The sequence below is a fragment of the Agelaius phoeniceus genome, chromosome 3 (assembly GCF_051311805.1).
Source record: "Agelaius phoeniceus isolate bAgePho1 chromosome 3, bAgePho1.hap1, whole genome shotgun sequence".
Taxonomy (NCBI): Eukaryota; Metazoa; Chordata; class Aves; order Passeriformes; family Icteridae; genus Agelaius; species Agelaius phoeniceus.
Genome location: NC_135267.1, coordinates 53,729,140 through 53,741,282, shown reverse-complemented (window position 1 = coordinate 53,741,282; position 12,143 = coordinate 53,729,140). Strand labels below are relative to the sequence as shown.

Here is a 12,143-nt window from a genome sequence, read left to right as displayed (position 1 = left end):
TCATAGCATTTTAAGCAAACCATAATCGATTAATGGGCACCTACCCATCTTAGAAGTCCACCACTGCGCATTAATACAAGAAATGTATGACTACCTAATGGGAGAACAGTAATTGTAGCATGTAAAGTAAACACATGCTAAAAGCCTGTTACTGAGTCGAAGTGTTCATCATCTCATTTCATCACCTAGGGGATGAACAGTTACTACATCCTTTAGCACCACGATACTGCACACACATCACCCAAGATACAAGTATGCCACTCCACCCGTAAACCAACTCTGAAGCAGCGTATGATGAAGGACAGAGAGGAAAGTCCATTGCACTGATTAAAGACACAAAAATCAATGATTGACACACCTTTGGAACCCGGCAGCACTTTGCAATCATGACAACCAAAGGCTATACAAATTAATATAGGGAGAGAGAGCCTGGAACATTCCAGTAATTCATCCAAGACTCTGAGAGGGAGGAAATAAATGAGGTTCGAAGCCGCGAATGCCCTCTCGGCTACACCGGCTGGGTAGCGGGAGCTCCGCGGGTGCCCAGGAGCAGCACCCGGGGCGGGCGGGCAGGTCCCCGGAGCCGCCCGCGCCCCCGGCCGCGCCCGCACAAACACAGCGCGCCCGCGGGGCCGCCCCGCGCCTCGGGGCTGCGCTGCCGGGCTGGCTCCGCGCACCAGCAAGCGGGCGAAGCGCTCCTCTGCCCCCACAGCGCCGGCCCCGGCCCCGTCCCCGCCCCGCCAGGCTCCGCGCCCCCCGGCCGGGGCACAAGGCCGCGCCCGAGCAGCCCCGCCCGCCCCGCGGCCCGGCGCGCACAGGCAGACAGGCAGACAGACAGACCGACAGACCGACCTGCGGGCGGGCGGCATGGCGGGCCCGGCCCGGCGCCGCGCCCCGAGCGCTCTGCGGGAGCGCCGCCGCTGCCTCCGCCGCTCTCCGCTCGGCCACAGCGGCGCCGGCCCCGCCGCGCCCCGCCGCTCCGCCCCGCCCGGCGGTCCCGCCTCCCCTCGGCCCCGCCCGGCCGCCCCGGCCCCGCCGGATCGCGGTGGCCCCGGGGCCGGGGGCGGTGGCCGCGCTCCTGGGGCTTCAAGCCCTGCCCTGGGCAAAGGGGGCGGTCAGCGGAGCCAGAAGTCCTACGAGTCATAAAGCCCAAGCGCCGGCATTTTCCTCTCGATGGCAGTTTCTCAAGGGCGGCGCTAAAAACAAAACAGCCAGTTTTGGAAATTGAGGTTAACCAAAGCCTTCAGATCCGTGGGAAACTGAAAAGCCTAGAAACCTCATCCGCTGTTTCTATACTGTCCGCCAGTAGGCTTCTTCACCCAGTCCTCAGAAAACAACACCCGCTGTATTTACCAGAAACTCCATTCCCTTACCCGAGATAACTGCAGGTAACCCTTCCAGATGTTTGTGGCTAGCCTAAACAAGATCTAGCTTCTTTTTTTCTTCCTTAGGTTAGTAATCAGCTCTGAAAAAACTGATTTCGGGCATTGTCTTTCAGGCATTTTAACAAAGGCATTGTAACATCATTAAATTCCAAATTCTGCAAGACAAAATCTTAAGCCTGAAGATAGGCAGCTACCTGCATAAATGAAAAGTGTACACATATATAGAGAGATGCTAAAAGAGTGTGTCAAAATAACAAATGGTTTACAGGGGTCTCAAGAATAATATTTTTACTAGTTATAATGTTATGAATCTAACGAGTTTTAAGTAAGAGATTTGTCAGAGGCTTGTTTTTTTTTAATTCAATAGCTGCTTAGAAGACTCATTTCAAAAACGTGTCATTTTCAGGACCAAATGCATCTCCAATACAGACACCGCCATCTCCCACCATTGCCATTATCCTATTTGTAGTATATGCTTGCTACCACTCAATGCCACTACTGGAACAGCAACTGTCTCAACTCCTCCACTAAATTTGCTACTGCAGTTTCAGCTAAAATTGAAGTTTCCATCTGATTTTTTTTTACTAAACCAGCTTCTTTTACAAGGGACAGATTTTCTTTAAAACATAATCTGCTGCTTAAAGGATGCGTTCTGGTAACACACTGAAGTTAGTAAATCTTATTATTATCCAGCAAAAGATGGACAAACCCAAAGTTACTTTGGTTAAAATCTCAAATACTTCACCACACAGAAGAAAGGGGCCCTGCTCTCAGTTACTCTTCTAGCAGTGCTTAGATAACAAAATTGGGAAAAAACAGAAAGAATAGTAGTACTGTTTACCCAACCACCTCTGCCAAATTGCAGGAGCTATGAAGCTCTATCCATCAAAGTGGTGGAAGCCCTATTTATCTCTTAGCTGCACTTGCACAACAGTGACAGTGACTAACAGCTTGTTTTAGCTCCAGAAAAGCTATCCCTGTCCTAATGTACCAGTCTGCTGTCCATCATCATTCCAAGCACAGTCACCTCTACTGTACAGTGTAGAAAGCTCTATGAAAACAATGTGTGAACTCCATATAGCAAAGACACGATGCATTTTTATAGTACTTATGTTGCCCTGAGCATATCAAATACACATTCTAGACTGCTGGCATGGGGGAGAAATCACTCAAATTCCTGTCAGAGCAGCAGGATAAGCAGGCTAGGACTGGGACAGAAGCACTGTACAAGTTCTGGTTATGGCACTGTGGGTATTGCCTGTGGCTCAACCCACAGACTTCATGTCACTGTAAGAAGTCATTGTGTGAGTGGCGCATCACACACCCTTTTGTTTTACTGAGTCTGAAGTGCTCAGTAATGCCTGCCTCTCTGTTGCAATGATGAACATGAGATAGGCAGATAATAGGTAGATCAGACACACACACATCACCATTGAAATAAAATTTAGTTTTAGTCTCACTGCAGTATAGAGGATAGCAGACGGTCTGAATAGTTTGCTCTTTCCCATGGCAATATGTTCCTTGACAATCCATTTGAATACAAATGCTCTAACATAATTTGATTCACTGTCTTCATGGTATCAATGCTTAGAATATCTTTACCAGAGAAAAATCTTAAATTCATCGATTTAAATCGATTTCAGGATTGGGCAAATTTGTTTTATCACTGTTTGCATTATTTTGATGGAGACAAAATGTAAATTTGCTATTTTCATCACTTCCAAATTGTGAATTTTTATCCTAGAAAAATATTTCTCACACAAACACATATGTATAACCACCCTTGAAAGACAGAACAGATTTGGGATACTGAAATACTACATTTGTATGGGTTTTGATCTTCTGCTTCAGTGTACATTAACAGAGTTACATACATTCAAGAGAAAAAATTGCTAGAGGTACAGTAAACATACTGTATATGGCCTGCATTCAGATCAGCTTACACTAATAGCAGAAAAAATACTGTAGCTCATGTAGTTTTTGTTTCCTTTTTTACATCTGTAATTGTTAGCTTACAGCTCATTTATTTAAGAAAGACAACCTGCCATAAAAAACTACACTGACAACCTTGACGGTTATAACAGTCCAGTTTTGAAAAAATACAAAAATAATGGTGACACCAATCTTTCTTTTTATTTCCATTATCCCTTCTGTTTTTGCCTATTACTCCTACCATTATTCACCATGAAGTAGTCACAAAATAGGTTTCATACAGACAGACTTTTATGCATACATAATTGAGGCTCTGCTTGATCCTTCTGCACTGAGGGCTATTCTTAGCCTGGTTTCTTTGGTTTATGTAATGATGAAGTTTCAGTGTCCCCAACTCACCCTTTAACTTTGAATTGATTGTCTAGATATAACTCAATGTGACTGAGGTACTGAAATTTTCCACAAGTTTTACAAAAAAATGAGAAAGAGACCACAGCTTGAAACTTTTATAATAAATTCTTCCCTAATGACTGATTCTGTGCACCTATTTCTCTGTCTAGAAGAGCAAACCAGAAGTAGCTCCCAAAATGCTCAACCGAAGGAAGACTATAAAAAGAGATGAAATTTACTGCAATACAAGAGGAGATGACAAAAAAGTCCTATTTGTTTCACCTAAAGTAGCTCAGTGGACACTGCATGAAGCACCTCACTGCCACACTTTATCCCAAACCCCAGAATCACGTGCATTTTAACATGGGCTAAAAGGGAAAAGAAGCTGGCCCAGGCTTTACTATATCAAATTTTGTGCCAGAGGAAGAACAGAAGCTGAAGAAAAAGAATACAAGAACGTGTTAAAGTACTTCTGTAAAGTAAGTACTGTAAAATATTGCTGGTTGCTCCCCGTCTCGTTCTTCAGGATCATTAAAATATCCCCGAGGAGTGGGACTGCCGCGCCCTGGCGGCCCCGAGCCGTGGCGCTGCCTGTCCCCGCGTCGCATCCCCTGGCGCGGCGAGCGCCACACTGCAGGCACAGGGAGCAGTCACCGCACGGCCTGGGATCTGCTCTTGGAGCTGGGAGTACCACAGCAGCTGCGACGTCTGGACAACGCCTCTTCAGGTTTTCCTCACATTATTTCCATCAAAACACTACTGCGGTTAAAACAGATATCATAAGACACAAAGTACAGTAGCATTTTCCCCCAGAAAATTGTTATAATCCAACAGTTAGGTCACCAATCTGACCATACATGGAAATTAAACATAAAATAGCAAAAGACTGTGCCTCATCTCTTCCTTCCTTCTCCTTTCCACTTCCTTGAAACTGGGATGATGTACAATTACAAGTCAGGCGAACTTACAGAAGAAAATCTGATACCAGGACTTTACAAATGAAACACACAATTGAGGAAAGAGAGGACTGATAAATGCAGTTTCTATGCAGATCAAGGGTTTTCACTATAGCTAAAGCATGTACCCCAGTAAAGAAAATTTGTACTTACCATTATATATTACATACATACTCAAAATATGTACTTTCCATAACTTAGCATATTACTTTGATGTTATTCTTACTCATTTTTACACCGTAAGCCTACTGTCACACATCAATCAGCATGTCAAATAAAGTTATAATAATATGTAATGTATTCATATGGAACAGACAAGTTAATTGCACGCTGCTGTACAGCTTGCATTTAAAGGAATCGCTCTGATTTTTCAGGTTCCAAAATTCAGCTTTATTTACCAAACTGTGACAGCTGTGCTCCAGTACCTCTAACACTGAATGCTACTCACTCGGTTTCACAGGCACACCAGCGTTAGGTGAAAAGAAACACTGGCCTCTGACATTCCTTTCCTGGTGCCTTTGGGAAGATCATTCTTCTCCAGCTACCATCTCAGGGATGCAAGCACAGGCACTGGCTGCTTCTGTGCTGGCAGGAGGCTGAATCGCTGTCAGTTTCACTGATGCACTTCTCTATCGGATACAGCAAGCCAGAGGAGAGGCACAATCTTTTGTCAGTGCACATGACTTGTACAGCAAAGAAAGCCATTTCTAAAAATAACTAGGCAGCATATGACTCTCAGTGCTATTTTCCTGATGGTCTAGTGGTCAGCCCTCACCTCTGAGGTTAACATCAAGGAAAATATTTGCTATTTCAGTAAATTTCTCTTGTACATACCTTAGTTCTCACTGCTCATTAACAACCCTTCCACTGCTCAAGAGAAATTTAGTAAGATATATTACTCATTTGGAAAGTGATTTGCTAACTGTCAAGCACAACAGAGCAGGATTGCTTTGCTTCTACATCTAACAGCTGCCTAGGGCATGGACAAAACACACTTGCCCACCCTGCCATTGGCATAAGATCACATTTTTCATAGGCTCAGCTACTTCTCTGAAATTGTCAGGAGGAGTATTTTGTCTCCACCATTGAAGCATCTTAATAACCAAGGGACTCACCCCTGCCTTCCCCTGTGGTGTCACATAACAGAGACACTCTTAAGGGTGGCAATGACCATTCTGTAACATATATCTTCAATCCTGCAAATGCAGCTGCTGTGAGCCTAGCCTTTTTCTAACCTAGCTGTCTGCAGTGCTGCTAACATCACAGCCGCAGAAGCAAGTAGCCCTCCAAAACCCACCTGAGATGCACAGTGAGTGGAGAAGCCTATGCTTTTAAACACAACACTGTGGACCTAGTGGAGTATACAAACTCTTAAGGCTAGCTCAGTTTCTGCAGTATAATCACCTCAATATCTGGCTGGTGTTCCTGGCAGGTTCACTCAGTAGGAAACTAGGTCCCACTTCACCTTTCTCTTCAGCAATGGGCACAGATTACCTGCTGGGACCAGCTGACCTCTCTCACCTAAGCAGACCCACCTCTGTGAAGTGGCCTCAGACCACAGTGATACCTCAGTCTCCAGCTTAACACAGCTCTGGCTCCTCAAGGCCTGAAATGCCTTTGTCTTACCAAAGGGGATGCTGTCAATCCTACACATGTGAAAAACTGTTCCGGCATATATAAGACATTGGATCATATCTAAGAGGGCCTGATTTTTACCTCATATTTTGTTCTCTCACTGCACAGTAAAATTGCTGAATTTAGACCAAAGAAAGCTTCATCACAATCAAGACACACATTTTGTTCTAGACTGCTGCAGTAAATGTTTTGTGATGAAATGAACCATGAGCTTAACAGGGATGCTGATGAGATGGAAACCAAACACCTTCAACCTCCTTCGCTTCTCCCAGAAGAAAATTATCCCCTTAAGTTTGTTTTCAGACTCTAAAGCTTTTGAAGATCAGCTAATGCATATTTGCACAGTTGACAAGCACACAGTCCAAAGCTTATCTATCTTAACACAGAAAGGTTTTTGCATTTTAGAGGCAAAGGGCTTGAGAACTAGCAAAATTTGCTCAGGCAGAGCCAGCCCTCCTGTATCGTTGGACACTGCCTAAATAGGGAATATTATATTTTTGCTAGTAGAGCTCCCAGATCTTCTATGCTTATGAAAACAACATGCCAGAGAAAAGAGCTTTCACACAGAGGTCAGCCGCAGCACTGGCTGCTTTCATTCCGCTCACACAGACCTTACCAAAAAAACCAAGGTCACAATATCTATCGTGTGAGGAGGCCGCGGCAGGGCAAGGCCGGCAAACACCGACCTCGATCCCCTCTGTGGAGCTACTGGCTCCCACCTGAGAGAGGCCTTTGGAGCCGCTTTTCCCTGCAGGCCTAGCACCGGAACGCGGACAAGCTGAGGTGTTTCCACAGCCTGTCCGTGCAGCGACCAGGCCGGCGCGGAGGAAAGCGCCACGTTCCTCCGCTCCCGGCAGCCGCCGCTGGGATGTGCGGTGCAGAGCGCTCGGCTGACGGGGCCCCGCCTGCAGCCGTGACAGCGACACCCCGTACGGTGTCACGACCGGCTTGTAAAGGCAACGCGAAATGAGGGAAAACAACCGCGCGAGGCTAGCGCCGGCTGGGGGCGGCGGGAAGAGCGCTGGCGGAAGAAGAGACGGACACACGGCGGCGGCAGCCAGCGCCCTCCTGCGAGCCCCCTCCGGCCCTGCCGCGGCCGCGCAGATCGGAGCCGTCGGAGCCCCCCCCGCTCCCGCTGCGGCACCGCCGGGCTGGCCGCTCCTTCCCGCCCGGGGCTCCGTCCTGCCCGCTCCCCCACCACCATCCTGCCTCCCGCTCACGGCCAGGGCCCTTCACCAGCCTCGCCTGGGCGACCCCCTCTCCTCCCCAGCCTGCCGCCACTATTCTCTTCCGTGGGGTGGAATACAACGGCCTTCTCCACACGCAGCTGCTTCCAAGACTTGGTATTGCTTGGAAAGTGGGAGCACAAAGAGAAAGCAGCTGCACAAGACAGTCTAAGGAGGGAGGGAGAGTGTATTGTCATTACTTCTTTAGAAAGAAGTGTAAAAGTAGTAGTAAGGATCCCTGGTGGTCTAGTGGTTAGGATTCGGCGCTCTCACCGCCGCGGCCCGGGTTCGATTCCCGGTCAGGGAAGACTTAATTTTCCTACCTTTACCCTCTCCACCTCTCCTTTGTTTTAGGATCCCCTCCGGCCCATCTCCTTCTGCTCTAACATTTCTGGGACCATCGGCCGTTTGCTGCGCGAGCCCGAGGCGAGGGGGTTGTAGGACGCACCTGACAGCTTGGAGCAATCGTGCACGAATCGTGCAGGAAGTGCCAGCGCCCTGTGCTGGTGGGCAGGGGAAGGTGTAGCGTTAGCAGGTGCCTGGAAATCTTTCAGTCAGTCACAGCACTCCCTACAGACACCCCATGCCCACCCACCCGGATTCTTGAAGTCAGCAGAAGCCTGCCTAGAGGGCCACATGCATTTAGAAATAACATAACTTCTTTCTTTTTTTTTTTTTTTTTTGGCTTCTCTAACAGTCTAACAGCTTAGGGTGCTCCCACACCTTCCCCCCCCGCAGGTGAATGGTCACTCAGTGCTATCATAAATCTTTGAATCACGGCAGCAGGGACCCAGTAGGGGCTGGAGCATCTTTCTTATAAGGAAAGGATGAGGAGACTGAGCTTGTTCAGCCTTGACTGAGACAGCTGAGACGGGACCTCCTCAATGTCTGCAAGTACCTGAAGTGAGGTGCCAAGGGGATAGAGCCAGGTTCTCCTTAGGGTACCTGATGAGAAAGCACCACTGGAAATAATGGCTTTGGCTGCCTTTCCCAGGGTGTGCCAGAGCCTAGGCTGCCCTCTACTGCAGACAGGAATGTCTCATGGGAAAGGTCCTCCACTATATTCTTTATGAAAAAGAAGCTTCAAGGAGGCTCAAAGGGAAGGGATCACCTTTGCTCTAAGGCAGAAAGCAAACAGTCAAAAGGGCTGTTGTTACCCTTTAGATATAAAGAAATGTGCCACCAAATTATAGTTAAACACCAGGTCCACAGGTGGCCACCCAAGGAATTATTGCATTCCTATGGCTGGAGGTTCTTAAGAGTTGGCTGGACAAGTTATCAAGTCTCTCAGACTGGGCAAGGGGAATGGCTCAGTGGATCTCCTAAGATCCCAAAAGTCACAATTATATGATTTCATCCTGCATTTCCCCCTATATTTAACAGTTTACCTGTTAATTAGAACTGCGTAGGGCTCTGAGATTCTTCTCTCCCTCTTTGATCTCAGTAAAAGGCTTTACCAAGTTGGTGGAAGAGGTTTCTGCCTTCTTTGTCAGAAAATGATGGGCAATTTTAGAAGTAGCTAAAATTAATTTCCAGTGTCGACTACCTTCCCAGAAAAGGAATATATATGGTTTTACAGAATAGGAACAAAACAAGCATTTACTTTTGCTTTAACTCATTTTGTAGTAGGGCATTTGCACACTCTTAGCAGTGTAAGTCCAGCTGTAGAGTCACCTGAGAAAAAATACTCACATATAAGATTTTAGAAACATGTAAAAAATGCCAGAATAGCTCTTGCACACAAAGAAAGAGTAGTTTCCAATATTTTGTTAGGAATGCTGTGTAATCTCTGAAGAAGCTATCAAATGGCCTTCAAAATCCCTTTTCAGTCCAATGCCAGACTTGAAACTTGCCATTGCATAGACAGCAAATATTCATCCAGCAAGGAGTAGGCACCAATCCTCTTGGCTTGGTGTCCTTACACTTCAGGTCCCACTGTGACTAAAGGTGTCCTGGGCTGGGATGTAAAGAGCCCAGATCAATGTTCACCTTGAGCATGTGTTGAACAGTGCTACAGCAGTTTCCGATTCCTTGTTCCTGGATCTTAGTGATGGAGGGAAGGAACTGGGTACTTGTTTTTATCTGGTAGAAGCACCATCCTTCCTAGAGCTTTTGTTGATATTTTTGGTTTACAAAAAAGGTAACTCAAGATGCTGGCCTGCTGAAGCCCCAGAAAAGGTGGGCTGTTTTACCTAGGACTGGCAGTGCAATCAAAAGCACATGACAAAAGTGATCTGGCAAGAGCAGAGGTATTTCAAGCAAATATAAGGTTATTAATAACACATTTTCAAATTGTAGGTGAATTTGCTTCTCACTATGATAGATTTTGAGATACTGGCTCACAAATATTTTCACTTTCTTTTCTCTTCTTCATCATAAGGGTGACCAAGTGCTTTCCATGTCACAGCAAAGGCATATGGAAATGAACTGCAGAAGAAATAAGAATGATAAGGAAGACAATACCTTAACTGTAGATCAACTTAAACCAGCAGCTGAGTCAACTTTTCTTTCTTGCTACCTCCTTTAAGTTACAGCCCTACATTAGTTCCACTTTGTAATTTTTTTCCAATCTTATATGAAGTATATTGGCTGTGAGTGAACATAAAATTTTGTATGAGTTTTATAACTAGCAATTCTTTAGAAAATGAAAGTTCCCACTCTTTTTTTATAGGGCTATTTTCTACTTACCATCACATTTCACTTGTGCTTGAAGGGCATAGAGTCATGCAGTCGTTAGATTTATTCTGTTCCCAGGACATTCTCTTGGCCGCTTATCGCCTTTTTGTCCGTTTTATTGTGGATATAAGCAAGTGCAACTCCGTGGTATCCTCCCCAAGGCAACGAGCCTTTGCCTGGTAATATAAATATTGTGGGAACACGCCACGAGGTGGCATCCCGGTCCTGTGTCTGCGCCACCCGCCCGTGATTCCCAGAGCAGCCCCCCCTCTGGAGGTTTCAGACCCAGTTCCCTAAGTTAACGTTCCATTCCAATGAGCTATAGAGGAATGAAGGACTTGTATTTGCTGATAAAGCAAATTTCATGTACAAATAACGCTTTTATTAAGGCAAATCACGGCATAGTTTCTGAGTTGAATGCTGTATTTGAAAACTTTACAATCTGTCTTTAAACAGTCAATATAACATTAAAAAAAAAAAGTCACAAAGTATAATCAGGAGTGTGACTCGGACTCTATCACCTCATCCTGTCCGTGGCATTAATACAATGAGGACACATACCATTACCAGAGTGACAAAGACCATGTGTCCTTGAACATGTTCACCCCCAGAGCAACTCTGTTTTTCACCCCCACAGCAGCACCTCTGCTTTTCACCTGAAAGTTTTGAACTGAAGGTCATGCAAAAGTTTGTGCCAAGGTGAAGAAGGGAACCAGAATTTCTGCATCCCAGGTCAGGATACCGGGGCATCAGCTGCCCAAGGACACAAGATAAGGTTTCATTCCCTTCCCTTCTGCACAGATTCACAAGGCTGATGAGCCATGGGAGCAGTCTGTGCTATAACACTAGTGCTGTCACCATGGCAGTCAAAGGACACAAACAAGGCAAAGTGTTTATTAAACTGGTGGGGTGGAAGGAAAAACAAACCCAAAAGATGCTTTCAGGCACACAATCCTTTTTCCAGGCTTTTTTTTCCCCCGTCCTATTATCTATCCCAATATTCTTTCTATATAATATTGATGTCATAAAACACAATTGTAAATTCCTTCCCAAGCTACAGATTCACTTTGAAACACCTTCTGGACTATAAAAAAAAAAAAAAATATGACAACTTCACTGCACATCCTGCCAGGACTGTTCCTTGAGAACTACAGTTGGAAAATTTACTCTAAATTGTGTTTAAAGAGAAACTATTTTATGCAAGCCAAGGCAGTTTATTTAAGGTAATGTTATTGAAAGTCCAATACAGATTTAATTACTACTCCCAGATCTAGATAATACTGTCCAAGGACTATTTTCCAGCAAGTCCTTTTACAGGAGCAGTTGCCATGTCCTATTAAGAAGTACTCTGATCATGAAATTATGAAAGCTCTGATCCTTTTAAAAGTCTGAGTTTTTCTCTTGCATGCTGCAAATCTGCTTTCTAGATCCTTTTTATACTGTCTTGTGGCTACAGTCAATCATTACCTTCTGCCTTTCCATGCTTTGTTTCCCATGTGCTTTTTTGAATAATCACACTTTAGTAAACTATATTGACAATGTTATTATGCTGTGCCTAATTTTTGTCTTGCTAGCAGGAAAACAGAGCTGGGAGATTCCAGTTTTCCCCCCAAAGCAGGAAAATAATAACAGACTATAAATTGGTATTACAACACATGCTCTGGCTGGTGGTGCTGTCTGCTGCATGTAGCTGGGAATAGCAGCAACCCAGACAAGGTCAAGGCAGCTGGGCTGATGGAGGGTGGCCACAGCAGGGTGCCTTTCTGGCTGTCCACCCAAACTGCCCCTGCACCCTTTGCAGGGGATTTTTTTACAGAAATCACAACTTTGTATTCCATAACCGGCATAATTTGTATTGCGTAAGCTGCAGTTCTGCACAAGACATCCAGCAAAACAAATGAAAAATCAGGAATGATCTCCCTGTCTGCTCAGATAAGAAAGCA

General features: G+C 45.6%; 1 protein-coding gene and 1 non-coding gene across 5 annotated transcripts in view; one reads left to right on the top strand and one right to left on the bottom strand.

Moving 5' to 3' along the window:
• Nucleotides 1-7,517, bottom strand: part of NCOA7 (nuclear receptor coactivator 7) — an 85,375-nt gene extending 77,858 nt beyond the window's left edge. For 2 of the 4 annotated variants that reach the window (XM_054629898.2, XM_077175256.1), the window contains exon 1: nucleotides 853-1,003. The gene's annotated coding sequence lies outside the window, so the exon portion shown is untranslated. Of the gene's footprint in view, nucleotides 1-852; nucleotides 1,004-7,496 lie in introns of those variants that run through there. The other 2 variants (XM_077175253.1, XM_077175254.1) reach the window with 2 other exon arrangements.
• Nucleotides 7,518-7,759: 242 nt separating this feature from the next.
• Nucleotides 7,760-7,831, top strand: TRNAE-CUC (transfer RNA glutamic acid (anticodon CUC)). Its single transcript has one exon. It is a non-coding gene; the product is annotated as a tRNA-Glu (tRNA).
• Nucleotides 7,832-12,143: the final 4,312 nt, after the last annotated feature.